Here is a 20,063-nt window from a genome sequence, read left to right on the forward strand (position 1 = left end):
CTTTAGCCTATTTTAAATATTCTATATATTTTTACATTGATGCTGCTATTTTTAAATATCAATCAGATGTCAAAGACCTAAATATAAACCCTGAACCAATAAAATACATAGAAAAAAACACATAGGTACTAACCTATGGACCTTAGTGTTAGAGAAGATTTTATTTGACCTTAAGAGCATGGGAAGTAAAAGCAAAAATAAATGAATAGGACTATATCAAACTAAAAATCTCTGCACAGTAAAAGAAACAACCAAAAAAAAAAAAAAAAAAAGGCAACCAACTGAATGGGAAAAGATATTTGTAAACAACACTTCTGATAAGAGGTTAATATCCAAAATTAATAAAGAACTCATACAACTCAACAACAAAAAACCCCAAACAATCCAATTTAAAAAATAGGCAGAGAACTTAAACAGGCACTTCTCTCAAGAATACATACAAGTGGCCAACAGTTGTATGAAAAGATGCTCAACTTCACTAGCTATTAGGGAAGTGCAAGTCAAAACCACAGTGGGATACCACCTCACACCTGTTAGAATGGCTGTTATAAAAAAGACAAGTAATAACAAGTGTTGGAGAAAAAGGAACCCTCATACACAGCTGGTGGGAATGTAAATTGGTACAGCTACAATGGAAAATAGTATGGAGGTTCCTAAAAATATTAAGAATAGAGGTCCTATATGACCCATTAATCCTGCTTCTGGGTCTTTGCCTGAACAATTTGAAAACATTTATTTGTAAAGATATATGTACCCCTATGCTCCTCACAGCATTATTCATGGAGGCCAAGACATGGAAACAACTAAAGTGACTTTCAATAGATGATTGGATAAAGAACACATGGTACATATATACACTGGAATACTACTCAGTCATACAAAAAGATGAAATATTGTCATTTGTGACAACATGAATAGATCTTTAGAATATCATGCTGAGCAAAGTAAGTCAGATAGAAAAAGTGAAAAACCCATATGATTTTACTCATATGTGGGATATAAAACTGAAAGCAACAAATGAACAAAAAAGCCAAGCAAACAAAAACTCATAGACAGCAACAGAATGGTGGTTACCTGAGGGAAAGGGGGTTGGGGAGAGTAGAAAAGGGTAAAAGGGGCTCAAATATATGGTGATGGAAGATTTGACTTTGGGTGGTGAATACACAATGCAATATACAGATGATGTATTATAGAATTGTACACCTGAAACATATAATTTGATTAACAATTGTCACCCCAATTTAATAAAATAAAAATATATGATTAAAAGAGAAACTAAATATGAATTCAATGCTTATTTGTTTGTACTTAGATTGAGATCAAGGTTCTTCCCCAGCCTCTAAGGCCCTGAATGAGCTGGCTACTGCCATCTTTCTGCTCCAACCTTGGCCTTCTCAAGCCAACATCATTTCCCTTCAAAGCCTTGCCACCTATTATTTCTTCCTGGAATGCTGTCCTCACTCAGGTCTCTGCTCCAATGTCAGCAACTCAGAAAGGACTCAGAAGGGGCCTGCAGATGAAGAGCTCTGAAACGTAAGCTTCTTTACCTTCAGACTCAGCGCCCCTCTACCTTCAGTGCCCGCGGTGTAAGCCAGCAGGGCACACAGGCTGTGCCCCCAGAGGCTCTCCCAGGCTTGGCTGGGAAAGGGGCTCAATAATTTGTTGAACAAATGACTAAATAAATGTTAAATTGAATTTAGTATCAATCTCTAGAATTTGTTCTTGGAATTTATGAATGTTGATTTTTCCTAAGAGCCATTTTAATTAAACTTGATTGCATTTAAAGTGTTCTGAGCACTAATTGTGCTAATAGGATAATTTTCTGAAATGGCTATTTTTACCTGATATCACAATGTGTTCATTTCTTTGACTAGAATTTTTGAAACAGCAAAGCCACAGATTCTGGAGAGTTTGCATGGACCTCAGATCTTTGATATAGCAGCTTTCAAATTTTCTTGCTGTATTAGCTTCCAAGATAATAATAATAAAGAACAAAACAATTGATACCTTTACACATCTTCAAGTTATTAATTTTTTAAACCATAAGTTTAAATATTTGCAAAGGATGTAATTTCTAATTTAATGTAAATTGACACTTTAAAAAGCTAAATGTATTAATTGGAAGCAAAATGCCAAGTTAATTTGATTTCTGCCTACTTTTATCCCTTTTAAAAAATAGATTAATGAGCTCTTCTGTAACAGTAGAAAATAATATAGTATTAATTTTTCTCCCTTAAATCTGTATTCTCATTCCATTCCTTCTTTCCCTCTCAATGTCATATTTGTATATGCCTGAAAGTCTTCTATGGATAGACCTGTCAAACTTTTCCACAACAAAAATATGTGTATATATTCAAATTTAAAATTTCAAAGTTTTTTGTGATAGTCTCAAAGTAGTAAAGGTTTCTTTTGCATTGAGTTATAATTATTATTAACAGAGACTATATAAATATATGACAAATTTTGATATGTAATTATGAATAGTAAAATTTTATTAGAAATACTTTTCTTAATTAGATGAGTAGAACTAATTTTTTCAATTAGTTTATGTATCCATGTTTGAATATCATTTATTGCTAGAATGAAAGTTTATCATCATTCCATGCCCCTTGTTTTATAGATATGTTCTGAGAAACCTTATTCACATGAGTAAGCAGATGGAAAAGAAGAATATTCTGTTATAGCACTATCGCTCAATTCTATGAACTCCTTCCAAGTTTTACATCAGAAATTATATAGTAATATATCATCAGGAATCATTATTAATGCACTGTCAGCTAACATGTCCTGCTTCAATTGTATTGATAGAAAAGAATTAGGAACTACCTGACTTGCAAAAAGATTAATCAATCATTGAACTCATTCACTTTCTCAACATTGGCATTTAGGAGTCTCCCTGTGTTTGGTGCCTCAGAGGTTTTTACATTTCAGGTTTTACTATGCAGTGTAGAAATATTTGGGATAAAATGAAAGGTATGCATTTAAAATTTTTTTATGGTTGTGGAGAAAAGGAAAGATAGGAAAGAGAATCCACAAACATCTGGACCATAGGTGTATTTTTAGGCAGATCAACTGCAGGAAACAGTCCTTTCAAATGCAAGTTGAAGATAGCAAATTGATTGCTGTTAAATAACTTCTGTCTGAGTACCAAAGAGGAAAGTCTTGGAGTTACATCACAGTTGGAAGACCATTTATCAGAAGCAGGTTTAGAGGTGTACTTTTCTTTTCTTTTTTTATTCTTAAAAATATTTATATATATATATAAAGCTGGGGACAGTGAGACAAGGAAGGGCTTAGGGTAGAAGAAGCAACAGGAGAGAGTCTAGGTGGGGCTGCTGTCAGCTCACTGGAGTCAGAGAAAAGTGGGGAGGAATTGGGGACAGGCTCAGGGAGTTAACCTTGGATGAGCTGCTGCTGCCCATTGCTCCCCTAGTTGCAAGTCTCCTGGGGACCCTTAGAGCTTAGGAGATGCACGCCTGTGGGGGAAGGGAAAGGCGCGGGCATGCTCCCAGGAGGGAGACCGAGCCAGAGGTGTGCTTTTCAGTGGTCATACCACTAACCCATAGCAGACCTGGATGGGACCCATGTTTCCCCGTACCACACACCTCTCTTAGTTCTTCTCTCTTACAGGAATAAGTGTATTTCTTTTTAAAAAGAAGGCTCAATTTAAATTAGCTTCTAAAGCACCAGCAACTTCAGTCAATACCAAAATATGAATAATCTGTAGAGGAAAAGGAGTGTTAGTTTCTGGAATTACACCATATACGCTTCTAAAGTCTGCAATTTATTCTTGAGATCTACTTATTTAGAAGCTTCATACTTAACAACTATAGTAATAGTATCAAGGGTGACCAATACAATAGTCAAAGCAATTGGTAAAATTATGATTATTTACAATCACATCCACCCAACATAACACACTCTTTTCTAAAAACAAGCAGAAATTAAAATACTAATTTGGTGATTCAGTTTCAGCTCATTTAGCAAATATTTATTAAGCGTCTACTATGTGCCAAGAAGATACTGACTGCTAGAGATTTTGAAATTAATTCTAAGCTAATTAGCTTACTGCAGGAAGGCGTGCACATGGTGAGTAAGAGCGGCAGATGCTGGGGCCACCTCTGGCTTAACTCTTGCTCCATCCTTTTAGTTGAGGTGGGTTTAGGTAAGCCTCAATGTCCTCTCCTGGAAAATGTAACTAATAATACGTAGCTCCTAGTGTTATTGTGAGGCTCAAAGAGATAGTTACATAACAAACAGGAAATGGTAGTTATTATTATCACTATTTTTATTCCTCATTCCACCCCAACACCTAGTGTGGTGTTTGCACATAGAGGTAGACTCTCAATAAATGCTACTGAGTCACCAGATAACAAATATTTTCATACACCATTCCATCTGTAAACAAAAACATGGTTTTATTTACAATATTTAGTCCATTCTAAATATTAAATACCTTTAAAATGGTTTTTTCTGCCTTATACTATTCAATGAAGTCATATATCTCACTTTCAAGAAGGTTTCTATGTATTCAAACATTTCCCATCAAAGAATGTCCTAGAAATACATGAATCTAGTGGGAAAACATTTCACAGTCTTGAGAATTCCCAGGTGGAAATGGGAAACCAATGCATAGTGCTTGCTGAGATGAGAGTTTACAGGCCCCTGGAGGATATATTATAGTCATGTACCAATAATGACATTTCTTTCAGTCAATGATGGGCTGCATATATGTTGGTGGTCCCATGAGATTATAATGGATCTGAAAAATCCCTATCCCCTAGTGATGTCATAGCTACAAATATTACTCATGTGTTTGTGGTGATGCTGGTGTAAACAAACCTACTGTGCTGCCAGTCCTGTAAAAATACAGCACATACAATTATGTACAGAACATACTACTTAATGATAATAAACTGCTATGTTACTGGTTGATGTATTTACCATACTATACTGTGTATCATTATTTTAGAGTGTACATTTTCTCCTTTTAAAAAAACTTGCTGTAAAAAATGTGTGGTGTTATGCTGGCGACAGCCTCGGACATCTGTTTCCTGTCTCCTGATTGCATCATTTTCTCTCGTGCTTGATTTAATCTTATATTGTTTTGTACAGTAACACGCTGTACAAGCTTGTAGCCCAGGAGCAGTAGGTTATATCAGATAGCTGGGAGTGAAGTAGGCTATGCCGTCTAGGTTTGTGTAAGTGCCCTCTATGATGTTCGCACAAAGATGAAATCACCTAATGACGCATTTCTCAGAATATAGCTGAGTCATTAAGTGGCGCATAATTGTATTGTCAGCACATTTTTTTGGTGCCAATTTGGGGACTGGTATGGTGGTATTAAAGGGGCAACTCGCCCCTTTTTTGAGGTGAATTGTCCAAGTTCCAGGCCTTTAGGGCTGTCCCTAGGATCCCTGTCTGTTTGCTCCCTCTGCTTGCCTCTGCTTTCACTGCTCTGAGTGTCCCTCCAGAGACAGTGCTGACAGTGTGTTGGTGGGAGTGTTGGGAGTAAGAGTCCCACATTCTGTGTACATGTAGTACTTTAGCTTTTAACACACTCTTTACATTGACTTGGACCCTACTCCTTGCTCTTAATCATTAAATAGTGTATTGGGTTATTAAAGCTTGGAAACGTAAATAAAGCCTAGAAACTGGAGACAGGCTTCTTAATTACTCTGCCTGGTCCCATTAATCCAGTCCTGAGTGTGCTTGAGGAAATAAAATGTAAAGTTTCCTTAAAAAAATTAAATAATGTCATTATTTCTAATATACTTCCTTTCATATGCAAAAAAATTTTTGGTTAGTACTTTGGGTGATGTTGGTATTTCCCATCTCCTGTCCTATTTGAAAACTTCAGCCCAGCTGCTGACTGGTATAAGCAGTTGAAGAGAATAATTAGGAATTTGTTTTGTTCTCTTTCCTAGCTCTGCTTTTCATTCTTTGCATGCCTACTCTTGCCTACAAACCCAAGGCTACAGTCTTCCTCGCTAACACATATTTCTGCCTACAATGCACCCACTGGTTAATGTACACAGCTATGATTCATCTTGACAGTCATATGTTTCCGTCAGGTGAATACCTCCAGGCAGTCACCTAGAGACACTTTTCTATAATAATACACATGTTTTATGATGGTGCTATGTATCACGCTCATTTTCCAGACATAAGATATGACAGATAAAATTCTGGTTTCTTGTCCTATCTCCTTAAGATATTTGTACTTTCCCCTCATTTCTTTTTATCTGTTATAGCAGTCATATTTAGTGTTTCTAACCTTCCCACTGTTTCTGCAGGTATTTTATTGTCCCTATGGTTTTTTCCTCTTCTAGTTTGTAATACAATAATATGTTGTCCTTGTAATATATTAGTCAAAGACGATTTCTGTGGGGCCATATAAATAAAGTAAATAATGAACCATGAAACCTGCAGTGAAAAATGTGACAGTCACAGGAACAGAACTTTAACCAAGAAGGAATTGTTGGCTATAGGGCTGGCTGTATTAAAATAGGTAGAGCAGCCAAAACCGGTTTGGCTCAGTGGATAGAGCGTCGGTCTGCGGACTGAAGGGTCCCAGGTTCGATTCCGGTCAAGGGCTTGTACCTTGGTTGCGGGCACATCCCCGGTAGGGGGTTGTGCAGGAGGCAGCTGGTCGATGTTTCTCTCTCATCGATGTTTCTAGCTCTCTATCCCTCTCTCATCGATGTTTCTAGCTCTCTATCCCTCTCCCTTTCTCTCTGTAAAAAATCAATAAAATATATTAAAAAAATAAAAAATAAATAAAATAGGTAGAGTGTGATTTTTGGCTTCTTGTTCTCTGCTGCTTCTTCATTCTTTCCTCACTACCTGCAGCATCCCCTGTCTGCTCGGAAGCTCGATACTTTTATGTTTCCCAATTTCTAGGCAGGGAGAAAAGCAACCCACGGAGGACAACCTTTGGGGTTCTGACACATTTGCTGTATCTCTGCGTGTCCTTTAAATCTGACTCCCTCACTCACAGGGTGGTTACCTGGTAGCCATTATGATATTAGATGATTCACCCCCAGCCAGGGCTGATTGGCCCAAGAGGAAACATCTAATCCAAACTGCTAATTGAATTCTTTCTCCACATGTCCTGATTCATTTTAAAACTTCAAGTTTGATCCAAAGCTCCCCGACTCCTGTCAGCACAGTAAGCTCATGGCCCAGTGACTTCTGTGTGATTTTTGTTGTTATTTTGTTTTGTGTATGTGAGTGATGAAGAGGACACACTTTTCTCTCATAAACACCTCCCTTCTTCCACAGTGTACCCCTCTAGCATGGGTGGTGGGAGGAGGGTGAGGGGAAGGATGTCTTCTGGGTGAAGTTGTAGTCTGTACTTCTAATGGAGCTCATTGTGTCTGAAAGACATGGGTGCAGCCCAAACAATACCAAGGGGAGGCCTTTGCGGGATCTGGTGACTCCAAGCCTGAAGCCTCCCATCACATTCCTCTTACTTCATGCCTCTGTGGTCCTTGACGAGCCTGCAGCCTCCAAATGGGTACACATTCCGTGGCCCCAACTCTGGCTTCTAAGAGGAAGTAAACAGGCTCATGCTCTTTACCTCTGAGGAACTGGGAATGGGAGGGTGTGTTCATTGGCCCCTCTATTCTGATCAGACCATCACACATTTGGCCTCAATGCTTATTCCCTCGCTGGTAACTTGAGGTACATTGACAAGACCAGTGCTTGCCAGTCATGCAACCAGGGACTAAGATATAAGGCTTCTTTCGCCCAGACACCCACCAACTTGCAGTGGTTCCGTTGAGTTCTTCTCCTTCAGCTTTGGAGAGGAGGCCAATCCAGAGAACAGATTGCCTTTCTCCCCCACTAAAAGAAGTCTAGACATTTTTATCATAGAACTTGGTGAAGCAGTCTCATCTCTCTAGCCCCTGGGAATACAGGTGTCTCCAGTTAGCAACTGGTCCCTCTTCATTTCAGCTCAGAGACTTGAATAACTTTTCTAACCCTGCAGTGATCCCTGTGTTATTCTGCTGTGAGGAGCAGGACTCACACCATCAGGCTGCTATACATCTTCTTCAAGGAGGTCTCTATGTCTTGCAACCAGAGTCTTAGCTATTATGCCATTAAATCAATTAATACTTATTCATATATTTATAATTTTCCTAGTGATACGCATTTGGTAAGGCTGTAGGTTCCCATGACCCCTCCTCTGGTTCAATTAATTTGCTAAAGGGGCTCACAGAAATCAGGGAAACACCTACTTACATTTACCAGTTTACTTAAGGATATGATAAAGGATACAGACAAACAGTCAGATGAAGAGAAACATAAGGCTCAGTATGGGAGGGTCCCCAGCACAGGTGCTTCTGTGCCCATGGAGTTGGGGGTGCATCACCCTCCCAGTGTGGATGTGTTCCCTAACTTGGAAGTTCTCTGAACCCCATACTAATGGGATTTTATGGAGGCTTCCTTATGTAGGCACAAACAGCTATTAACTTCATTTTTAGCCCCTCTCCCCTCTCTGGAGGATGACAAATGGGAATGAAAATTCTAAGCTTCTAATCATGCCTTAGTTTTTCTGGTGACTAGCCCAGCTTTGATAGCCGTACAGGAGCCCACCTAGAGTAGCCTCAACAGAACAAAAGATGCTCCTGGTGCTCTTCTCACTTAGGAATTCACAAGGGTTCCAGGAGCTCTGTGCTGGGAACTGTTACCTCACAGTAGGGAAATGAGCAGTCTGTGTGAGATGGAGCTGTAGCAGAGTTAGGTCCCAGAGAAGAGCTTGATTCTTCAATATTATTGAGGCTTGGTCTCCAGATGGTTGAGTAAAATTTTTCAGAATTGAGTGAATAGTTTGTTTAGGATCCATGGCTTAGCCTATGCTGAGCAGGGTCACAAATTAGCTAAACTCGGGCTGATTTTGTTTATATGACACCAAAGTTTGGGAGAAAGAGTTGAATTTGAATGTTTTTGTGCAGAGCATTCTGTCTCCAGTTTACCCTAAGTCCCACCTTTGGGCTTAAAACAGAGATGCTTTATACATTTTTAAAATATTTATTTATTTTTAAAATGTTCAATTAAAGTTGACATTCAATGAATTTGTGCACTGGTGGGGTCCCTTGGCCTGGCCTGTGCCCTCTCGCAATCAGGGACCCCTTGGGGGATGTCAGTCTGCTGGTTTCGGCCTGATCCCCGCAGGCCAGGCTGAGGGACTCCACCAGTGCATGAATCCGTGCACCAGGCCTCTAGTATGCATATAAAATCTTTGGTTAATCTCTTCCCACCCTCCCCCCTCCCCCCTTCCCTCTGAGATTCATCAGTCTGTTCCATGTTTCCATGTCTTTGCATTGAGCGTCTGCCCCCTGGTGGTCAGTGCGCATCATAGGTACCAGTTGAACGGTCCAATGGTCCAATGGTCAGCCGGTCACTTAGGCTTTTATATATATAGATTAGTTTCAGGTGTACAGCATAGTGGTTAGAAATTTATATAATTTATGAAGTGATGCCCCTTGATAAGTCTAGGACCCATCTGACACCATACGTAGTTATTACAATACTAGAGGCCCAGTGCATGATTGAATCATGCACGTGTAGGGTCCCCTACACGCTTTCGCTTTTCGCGGTGGAGCTGGGTGCCTGTCCGCTAATGCACCAGGCCTTTCAGAAGCCTCCGGCGCAGCGGAGGCTTCTGAAAGGCCTGGTGCCGGAGCAGACAGGCACCCAGCTCCCCCACTTTTGATGGTCCGCGGCCGCTGAGGGGGGCTACCCTGCTGTTGAGAGGCGCAGGGGGCAGGACTCCTGCCCCCTGCGCCTCTCAATGGCCACTGAGGGGGGCTGCCGCGGACACCTGGCTACCCTGCCGTTGAGAGGCGCAGCTGGGTGTCCGCGGCAGGCCCCCTCAGCGGCTGCGGATCTGGCCGTTGAGAGGCACAGGGGGCGGGAGTCCCGCCCCCTGCGTCTCTCAACAGCAGGGTAGCCTCCCTCAGTGGCAGCGGATCCGTGCTTCTCAATGGCCGGATAGGCCACCCCGAGTCCCGCCCCCCAGCCTCCCACCGCCCAATCGTGGGCGTAGCGGAGTGATGGTAATTTACATGTTACTCTATTATTAGATAGGATTTTTTACTATATTCCCTATGCTGTACTTTACATCTCCATGACTATTTTGTAACTACCAATTTGTATTTCTTAATTCCTTCACCTTTTTCACCCAGTTCCCACCTCCCCCTCCCATCTGGCAACCATCAGTTTGTTCTCTATCTATGAGTCTTTTCTGTTTTATTTGTTCATTTATTTTGTTCTTTAGATTGCACATATAAGTGAAATTATATGGCGTTTGTCTTTTTCTGACTGACTCATTTCACTTAGCATAATACCCTCTAGGTCCATCCATGATGCTTCATACATTTATATTACCTGCTTGGCCTCAAGACTTGTTTCCTTAATGTTTTAGTATGAAAAATTCCAGAATACAAAAGTAAAGAGAATGGTATAATGAATGTCTATATCCCCGCATAACATCACCCAGACCTGAAGACTTCTGGTCTTGGTATCCCTGGGGAGATAAGAAAGGACAGCACAAGCCATTCCTTTGCAAAAGTGTTTTCCCTGGAGTGGCACACTCCACTCTCACCCCTACCCTGACTTACTAGTTGTTCTTTGTGTCTCTATGGAACCATGGTCTTTTTACACACTTTTCCTCATAATGATTCAATGCACGTTTGTTAAGCCCTTTAAGTGTGCCAGGCCCCCTTGTAGGCACTGGAGCTAGAGCAGAGATCAAAACAAACAAGGCCCCTGTCCTCAGAGGACTTACAGCACAGGATGGAGGAGTCAGACAGGATACAATACATAGATAAATAAACAGGTCACGCGGAGTGCTATGAAACACTAAAGCAAAGCTGTTGACAGTATCTAGTCAAAGTGTAGGGGATGGGAAGATTGGGTGGGTGGGCACTTTAGGAATTCAGAAGGGCTCCGTGAAAGGGTGACATTTGATCTGAGACATGAATGACAAGAAGGTAGCACATGTGAAAATCTAGAGGGTACCATACTCCAGGCAGAGGGAATAGCCAGTGCAAAGACCCTGAGGTAGGACTGAGCGTAGGGACTATTTGAAGAACAGAAAGAGGTGAGCAGGATGGAGATATTTCTCAGGGAATCGTTAGGGCACCTTTGCCCTCCCTACCAAGGCTTTTCTCTGTGTCTTCACAGCACTATTTGTAACATCTGTTGTAGCACTTAACTCCTCTAGTGAGGACTTGTTTGTCTCCCTCATGGTCAGGGGCTGACCAAAGGCTGGGGGTTGTCATTTTTATCTTCATACCTCGCAGCCCTTGGCCCAGTATCTGGCCCATAGAAGATGCTTTAAAAATTTGAGGCATAAATGTGTACATATAGAAAAAAAGGAAGATGGGAATCCGGGAACATGGGTTTTAGACTCAAATATGAGTAACAAGCAAATCACAAAAATTTTCAGCTCTTAAAATTTTCTTTACATGTCTGAGAGAGGAAGACAATGATGTATTTTTGTAGCTACTTGAGTCTCCTTCTTTCTAGCAGAGGTCTTCCAAACATGCAATCATTTTCTTATTCATCAAATATTTATTATATTCTTACTACATCCAAGGCATCGTTATAGGCACTTGGATATGGAAGTGAACAAGGCCAAGACTCTGACCTTGAGAAGTTTATATTCTAGTTTGTGGGAGATGATGAAAAATCAAATATTTTATGAAATGTATAACAAGTGGTGACAATTACTGTGAAGAAAAATAAGCGGAATAATGTGGATAGAGTGTCAAGGAGAGTGTATTGCTATTTTACATAAGGCAGTGAGGAAAAATGAGTCATTTTGGGATTCTCTAGGAATTAGATTCCAAGAAAGATACAGAAGCACAAGATGTAAGGTGTGTGAAAATGCTTGTGGATGTTTAAAGGGAAAAGGGAGCAGGAGTAGCCAGGCAGAGCCTTAGACTGCAATGCTGGTCTGACACCTGTGGAAAGAGAGGAGGAGGAGATAGGATTGGGCAGAGGTTGAAGCTGAATTGCAATGAAGATCCAGAAATGCCTTGGCCAGCCAGTGGAGAGCTCTGGAGAGAATACTGCCTGTCAAAGTTGTCCTTTGTCAGGTCAAAATGCCAGGGTTTTGTACCCTTCTTTGCTCAGGCACCTGGTGAAGGCTGGAATAGGAAAAGTGTGACTTTGAATAAAAAGGTCCTCTCTAGCTTTGACCTTGAATGACCTGGACACTGTGATCTTATCACTCACAGCTGGGTACACTGTCCTTCCTTGAAGGGGCATCTGGGTGGCATAATTCAGTGTCTATGACAGGAAGCAATTGGAAGGTTTTGAATTGAGGAATAACATTATCTACATAGTTTTTAAAAGAATTGCCCCAGATACTTTATGGAGAATAGATCTGAGGAAGACTAGGGAGGAAGCATGGAGACTGATAGAGAAACTTATTGCGCTATAATCTAGGAGAGATATGATTAATGGTAGGGAGATAATTAATGGTAGGGAGGAAATGAAAAGTGTTTAGATTTTTGGATATATTTTGAAGGTAGACATGACAGGCTTTGTTGATGGATTGAAAGTGGGTGTGAGAAAAAGAAGAGTCCAGGATGACTTCAAGATTTTGGCTTGAGCCTTGCTAGTAGCTCACTTGGTTAAACCATCATCCTGATATGCCAAGGTGCAGATTTGATCCCTGGTCAGGGCACATATAAGAATCAACCAATGAATGCATAAATAAGTGAAACAGCAAGTCTCTCTCTCTTTCTCTCTCTTCCACCCTCCCTTCCTCTCTCTCTCTAAAATCTATTTAAAAAATTAGCCCTGACTGGTTTGCTTAGTGGATAGAGTGTTGGCCTGTGGACTGAGAGGTCCCAGGGTTGATTCTGGTCAAGGGCATATGCCCGGTTTGTGGGCTCAATCCCTAGTGAGGAGTGTGCAGGAGGCAGCCTATCAATGATACTCTCTCATCATTGATGTTTCTATCTCTCCCTCTCCCTTCCTCTCTGAAATCAATAAAAATATATTAAAATAAATAAATAAATAAATAAATAAATAAATAAATAAAAATTTTAAAAAGTTAAAGGTTTTGGCTTGAGCAACTGGAAGATTGGAGTTGCCATATTGAAAGATAGGAGAACCCGGTTGGTGTGGCTCATTGGTTGAGTGTCAACCTATGAACCAGGAGGTCACAGTTCGATTCCTGGTCAGGGCACATACCCGGGTTGCAGGCTCGATCCCCAGTGTGGGACATTGATGATTCTCTCTCATCATTGATGTTTCTATCTCTTTCTCTCTCTCCCCTCCTCTCTAAAATAAATACAATTTTTTTTTTAAAAAAAAAGTAAGACAGGCCCTAACTGGTTTGGCTCAGTGGATAGAGCGTGGGCCTACGGACTGAAGGGTCCCAGATTCGATTCCGGTCAAGGGCATGTAGCTTGGTTTCGGGCACATCCCCAGTAGGGGGTGTGCAGGAGGCAGCTGATGGATGTTTCTCTCTCATCGATGTTTCTAACTCTCTATCCCTCTCCCTTCCTCTCTGTAAAAATCAATAAAATACATTAAAAAGAAAGAAAGAAAGAAAGAAAGAAAGAAAGAAAGAAAGAAAGAAAGAAAGAAAGAAAGAAAGAAAGAAAGGAGATACTGTGGGAGGGCAAGTTTAGGTGGACAAGGGTAGATCAGGACTTTATCTTCAGAGTCAAGCGGGCTGCTGCTAGCTGTGAAGGGCTCTGGGAAATACTTCTATGGGAAAGCAATTGTCTATATAAGCAATTTGATTTATAAATGTATTTGATTAAAAAGGTAGTTAAAAATTCATAGGCCCACATGAGGTGCAGCGATCTGCTACATGGATTGAAAAGAGTACTTCTGTGTTTGCTCCTTGTTCAGTTGGTGCATTTGAAGATTACCATCTCTTCTTATCGACAAAGAGGAACCGTCTCTTGTTCTTTATTGTCCAGTGTGCAACTTTCATATCTTCCACTGAGAGAAAAAGAGAGCATTGCTATTATTACTCTCAATGCCATGGTTCTTTGGACACCATTTGTATTGAAACAATATAGATCTTGTTTCTGCAGCTCCAAAATAGCGTTTATTTAATGCTGGTGACATCAGTACTCCTGACACTACATCATTCATGGTGCAGCCTGTGAATACTGGTTCCCACGACTCTCAGAGGTGACTGCTGTGCTTTGTGGATGACGACCACAAGTGCACATCTTACCCAGAATATGTGGGAACATGTGACTGGCAATTCACTTTATGACAAGTTTCTGATAAAGTTACTATTGGGAGTTTTACAGTGTAAATGTAGAGGAGTACATCTTCTAACCATGTTGGTAGGCCATAAACAGTGCTTTCCTAAGTGTGGTCTCTTTCAGTGTTGATTGTGCTCCTGCCTTCCACGTACCTCCCTCAGGAGGCAGTGCTGGGCGGGAGGTTCCATTCACTCCAGGAATGTCCATCCCTTGTCTGGCACGACTTGATGGAGACCAGATAGCACCAGGTCCATAAGAGGCCAGAGGACATTGATGGGAATAGCCTGCTGATATTGTGGGGCAATGTCTGGAAAACCTTCAGAGGATCAGGCATGGCCACCCCTGGAGGAGGCGTGATTGTGTGGCAGAGCCTGTGGAGGGGTGGGGTGACTTATCAGGTGATGGTTGTGGTGGGGAGGTAGGGAGTGGTCGTGTCTGGAGAGGGACCCACAGGGTAAAGAACATTGCCACCCCTGCCATCCTCAATGCTGTGGACCGTGGGCAGCATGAGGTGGGAGCCCCCACAAGTGAGAGCCAATGCAGGGCCCCTATTGACCACTCAAGGGAAGGGCTGGCAGGGGGCTTTCAGTGGCCCAGAGACCCGAACGTGTCTTGTGTCTGGCATGAGCCATACAAAAGCAGAGGGTCAGCTCTATCCTGGGCAGCCAGTCTCACCCGATTCTGGGACAGAAACAGTGCACCTGCCAGTGGGAGCCATCCTGTCACCAGGTGGCCCTTCTGGAATTGGGGCTAACAAGAATCCCAAGGCTTTGGGGGGATTTGGTCAACAATAGGAGTGAGGTGGAAGTGGGGACATGGGAAGGGGATATAGAGGGTCACTGAGCACCCAGAAGGGAAGAAACCAGGACCAGGTCTTGGGCTGACCTGTCCAGGCTGGAGACACCTCTCCCAGATGGCACAGCTGGCCCTGGCGGGTCCTAGCCATTAGAGAGGGACTTAGAAAATGTTGAGGCAGGCTGCTTTGTTGAGGCAGAAAATGTTGCGTGGGTTCTGGTGACCAGAACCTCTAGATTAGAACCCACGCAGGACCAAGACCAGATTTGGGGCACTCTGCCTGGATAACGACAGGAAGGGGCTCAGGGCCCTGGGCAGGGACGGCCTTGGGTCTAAAGGTCAGATGCTATCAACGGCACATTTTTGGGAATGGTCTAGGCTGGAGATGTAAATCTGGGAGTCATCAAGCTTCTGAGAATGGCTTTACAGAGGGAAAATGTTCTGAGGTTTCTAGCTTCCAAACTCCACCACCTTATTATCAAATGGGAGAAGACAGTTCTCTCCCTTCCTCCGTGAAGAACTCTAAATAAGAATTACTCACGCGATGTTTCTAGAACTTCCATAGCTTATGCAAACCTACAAAGAACTCTGAGTCCTGAAAATAGAAACAGTTCAGAATATGACAAACCACAGACCCAAATTTTCTTAGGAAGCAGCCCCTGTGGGGAGAATGACATTTTCATTCCCGGTGCCAGGCTGAGTGGAGGCTAATAACATTTTCCTTGCCCTCTGAACAGTGCTATTTGTTTTAGTGTGCCATCTGTTTAACCGAGGGAACAATTAATTAACAATTAAGTCTGCTGGAAACATATCACCACGTGGCACTCAGTAATATTTGTTGACAATGATGAGGCTATTGCTTATTATACCATTAAATTAGAAACTTAAACTGGAGGTTTTTGCAAGGTGTTAGAGATCGCAGTGAGAGAGAGGGGCAAAGCTAGAATTTACACCCTGAATTCCTGATTCTAAATGTGTTCATTGCAAAAAAAATAATAAATTTATTCATTGCCTTTTCTACTACATTGCACTAGTGTTTTGGGGAAATGGCTGAATTCCACTAAGCCCGTGGTCGGCACACTGCGGCTCGCGAGCCACATGCGGCTCTTTGGCCCCTTGAGTGTGGCTCTTCCACAAAATACCACGGCCCGGGCGAGTCTATTTTGAAGAAGTGGCGTCAGAAGAAGTTTAAGTTTAAAAAAATCTGGCTCTCAAAAGAAATTTCAATCGTTGTACTGTTGATATTTGGCTCTGTTGACTAATGAGTTTGCCGACCACTGCACTAAGCCAAATCATATGGCAAGACATTAACCTTTCCAAAGAACAGTAAGATCTCATTAAGTCAAAATAATTGGAAGAATGGCCAGACTGAATTGCGGGGAGGAGGGGGGTAGTTTGAAATGTTTTCTAAGATATTCAGCTTTTTCCTTTCAAGGCTATGTAGTAAACTGGAACAAGTAACCACAAAATGGGGCCAAGCAGAGGTCTCGCTGAACCTGCCTGAAGGAACAAACAGGAATAATTTATAAATGGTACATTAATGATTTGCATATAAGTGAAGACTGCAAAAAGTATTTTAGGCATTTGGGGAAATACATTTTTTTAATTTATGCCAAAACATTTTATTAAGCTAAATGTGCCCCTTGAAAACTGACTTTATGTAGGAATTTACATAGGGAACTTTCACAAATATGTCAGTCAAACCATGTGTTAAAATTATTGTGCATTTGGTTCAGTGGCATATATAAATGAACCCGTTTTGCTGTACTCAAATTGTTTGGCATTATTTCTATGCTCACAGCAGCACAAATGCTGACATCCATCTCTCTCACTTTTCATCCCTTAAGTTTTCATCTATCCCAGGCTAGCAGAATGCCTTCAGCTGCTTGAGAACTAGAAGCATTTTCTAGCTCTTCCTTTCCCCTCACCACACTCCCACCAATTTTCGCCAAATGACCATGTCCTTCCTACCACCATCAGGGATAAGTCTTTGTATTTGGCTGCCTTTCATTCGTTTTCTGTTCAAATACTAAACATTCATTTGTTTCTGGAGATGTTCAGAAATATTGGGTCTTGTTCTCTCTTACCCATGTTCTTTAACACACTCACTTTCAGACATTCTACTCCTGAAGAAGTTTATGGGGCTCTTCTGTTTTTCTCTCTTTAAATTAACTTCTCCACCCTTTATTGTGTAAGAATCAGAGTTGTCTACCTGTCAGGTAACACATGGAAGGTTCCAGACTGGCCAAAGTTATGTTATTGACTAACAGAGAAGCGATTTGGGAAAATAGCCTGTATAATACTCACAGCTAACCAATGTGGTCAAAGCTGGGAAGAATGAAGCAAGCTGGGGAAAATGGGAATCTGGTTGGAGACATAAAAGGTTTTCCTTGATGGGTGAGTTGCTATGGATGTGATGCAAAGGTCCATATATCTTAGGAAAAAGACTGACCAGAACAAAAAGAGAGGACTACAGGTATTTTTGCCATTTAATGTTACAGTTCATTCTGATGAGATAGCTTAGGTTCAAAGCAAAATAGAGCTCCACAGGAATTCCCTGCTGGTGACTTGCTGCCCCCCTCTGGAGAAGTTGGGAACTGAAACTTTTAATCCCTTCCTGTCTGGCTCTGTCGCACTGTAGTTCTGCATTGGCATTATTCTCTTACCAGAAGACGCTTTGCTACAATGCAATGAAGTGTCAGGCCTTAAACTGCAAACAGTTTATTCAGTGAGCTTACACTGACTCTGAGTAATGCAAGGATCTTTATTTCCTGGCCGGAGGATGAACTCAGTGTTTTGATCCATCTGTCCTGGTTCTACTCCTCTTCTACCTAGAATCCAAGCTAAAGCAGCCTTGGACTAGCAGTTCTTTCTGACTTGGTACCCTGCCTCACTTAGTAATCTTAGCCTTAAAAGGGAGAGTTTAGACTCATGATCTCTAAGGTATCTTTAGCTCTGATTCCATAAAAATATATTTACCAGTGATAAATGTTCATTTAACATAAATAAACCATGAGTTATTAATGAGTCTTCCCTTTTAATGAACAATATTTTTGGAAATAAAATGAATGCACTTGGTGGATAGGCTGTTTCAAAATTTTTTCAAAATATGAAATATGCCACTAGGAGGCAGTGTTGACATATAGTTCAGTCAAGCACCTCTTCAATAGAATTAATTCCTTTTGAGGGAATGTTTTTCAAATCAAAGGATATAAGAATGATTAGAGGTTACAATGTTTTGTGTGGCAATAAAGTTTTGAAAAGAATATCAAAGGGACAAGCATCTTACACAGCACTAGGACAATAAATCAAATAAAAGTTTTTATCATCTATGAATGAAAGCATTACATATTGAACCTGATTTGAGAGTGAGAAATGGTAGATAGCAACTTTGTTTAAAAAAAAAAAAAAAAGACATTTTGCCCTAGCTGGTTTGGCTCAGTGGATAGAGCATCGACTCGTGGACTGAAGGGTCCCGGGTTCGATTCTGGTCAAGGGCATGTACCTCGAATGCAGGCTCAGTCCCTGGCTCCAGTCAGGGCTGTGCAGGAGGCAACCAATTGATGTGTCTCTCTCACATCTGTTTCTCTCTCTGTGTCTCTTCCTCTCCCTTCCACTGTCTCTAAAAACCAATGGAAAGACTGGCTGGTGTGGCTTAGTGGTTGAGCATCAACCTATGAACCAGGAGGTCACAATTTGATTCCCGGTCAAGGCACATAACTGGGTTGTGGGCTCGATCCCAAGTAGGGGGTGTGTAGGAGGCAGCCGATAAATGATTCTCACTCATCATTGGTGTTTCTATCTCTCTCTTCCTCTCCTTCTCTGAAATCAATCAAAATATATATTTAAAAAATCAATGAAAAAAAAATCCTCTCGTGAGGATTAACAAAAAAAAAAGTGGCATTTTATTCTCCTCTAATTTTACCTCAGTCATATGTAGCCTCTGTGAGTTGTGCTGCTTTGGTTCCATTTCTGTGCATTGGGGGGTGCGGGATGAATTGCTAATTATCTTTGTAAGAACATTCTAGAAACTTCTTTTCCTTTTTAATACTGCTGCCTTCTCTTTTAAAACCCCAGCATACTTGTGAAGAAGGAAAGTATTATTACTTTTAAAATTGATGGATAAATTGAGGTGTAGAGATTTCATATAGGACTTAGCAAATTATAAAATGAAAATAAGAACCTAATATCACCAAGATAGTCTTATTGCTCTTATGTTTTTAATAGTTGAAGAAATTACAATTTTTAAACAGCTAACCAATCCAAGGATGTTTAGAAAGCAGCATAAACTCTTTCCTAATACATGAAGGGTAGCCCTGGTTATTCTAATGGTCTTGCATCTTCAGGCTTGGGCTCTCATAAGAGCATAGATATTATCAGGTAAGAACATATTTATCAATATAGGAAACCTGAGTAGAGTTTAGAGAATTTCTTTTTTTTTTCTTTAAATTATCCTTTTTTTAAGCTACCAAAGTAACACATACTTGTTGCTCTTCAGGCGTACCTACTGGAGGCATTTAGGTGGATTCAGTTTGGGGTAGAATGGAGAGGGCCTAGATACAAATCCCTTCTCGCCCCCTCCCTATTGGCTGGTATGTTCTTCGCAATAGAAATGGATCAGCAAAAAGAAAACAGCTCTGGAACTCTGAGAGCAGGACTCTGGGCTTTGAATACTTATTGATCAGTGATCTAAGAGTAAACTTAAATAGGAAAGTCCCCATAGCTGAAGTGTCCCATAGCAGTGGTTTTCTAACTATGGGCCAAAACCTATAAATGGATCATAAAATCAATTTGAAGGATCTTGACCAGCATGTTTTATTAATAAAATAAGATGGAAAGAAATGGAACACAAAATACCAGAATAGACCACACATTTTATTTCAGTGGTTGTATGGTGTGTGCCTTACTGGGTCATTATAGGAAATTGTATTTCTTGCTAAGGGTCATGTTCTAAGGAGCTTGGAAGTTACTTCCCTATATCACTTTGTCTGTCCCTATCTGGTCACTGAGCCATTT

General features: G+C 41.1%; 1 protein-coding gene across 2 annotated transcripts in view; it reads left to right on the plus strand.

Annotated features, from left to right (window-relative positions):
- The window catches only part of DMGDH (dimethylglycine dehydrogenase), a gene marked incomplete at its 5' end in the record, with an annotated part of 192,342 nt that overhangs the window by 64,878 nt on the left and 107,401 nt on the right, over positions 1-20,063 (plus strand). The gene's annotated exons all lie outside the window — the stretch shown is intronic.

This window comes from Cnephaeus nilssonii, assembly GCF_951640355.1.
Source record: "Cnephaeus nilssonii genome assembly, chromosome: 2".
In the NCBI taxonomy this organism is placed as follows: domain Eukaryota; kingdom Metazoa; phylum Chordata; class Mammalia; order Chiroptera; family Vespertilionidae; genus Cnephaeus; species Cnephaeus nilssonii.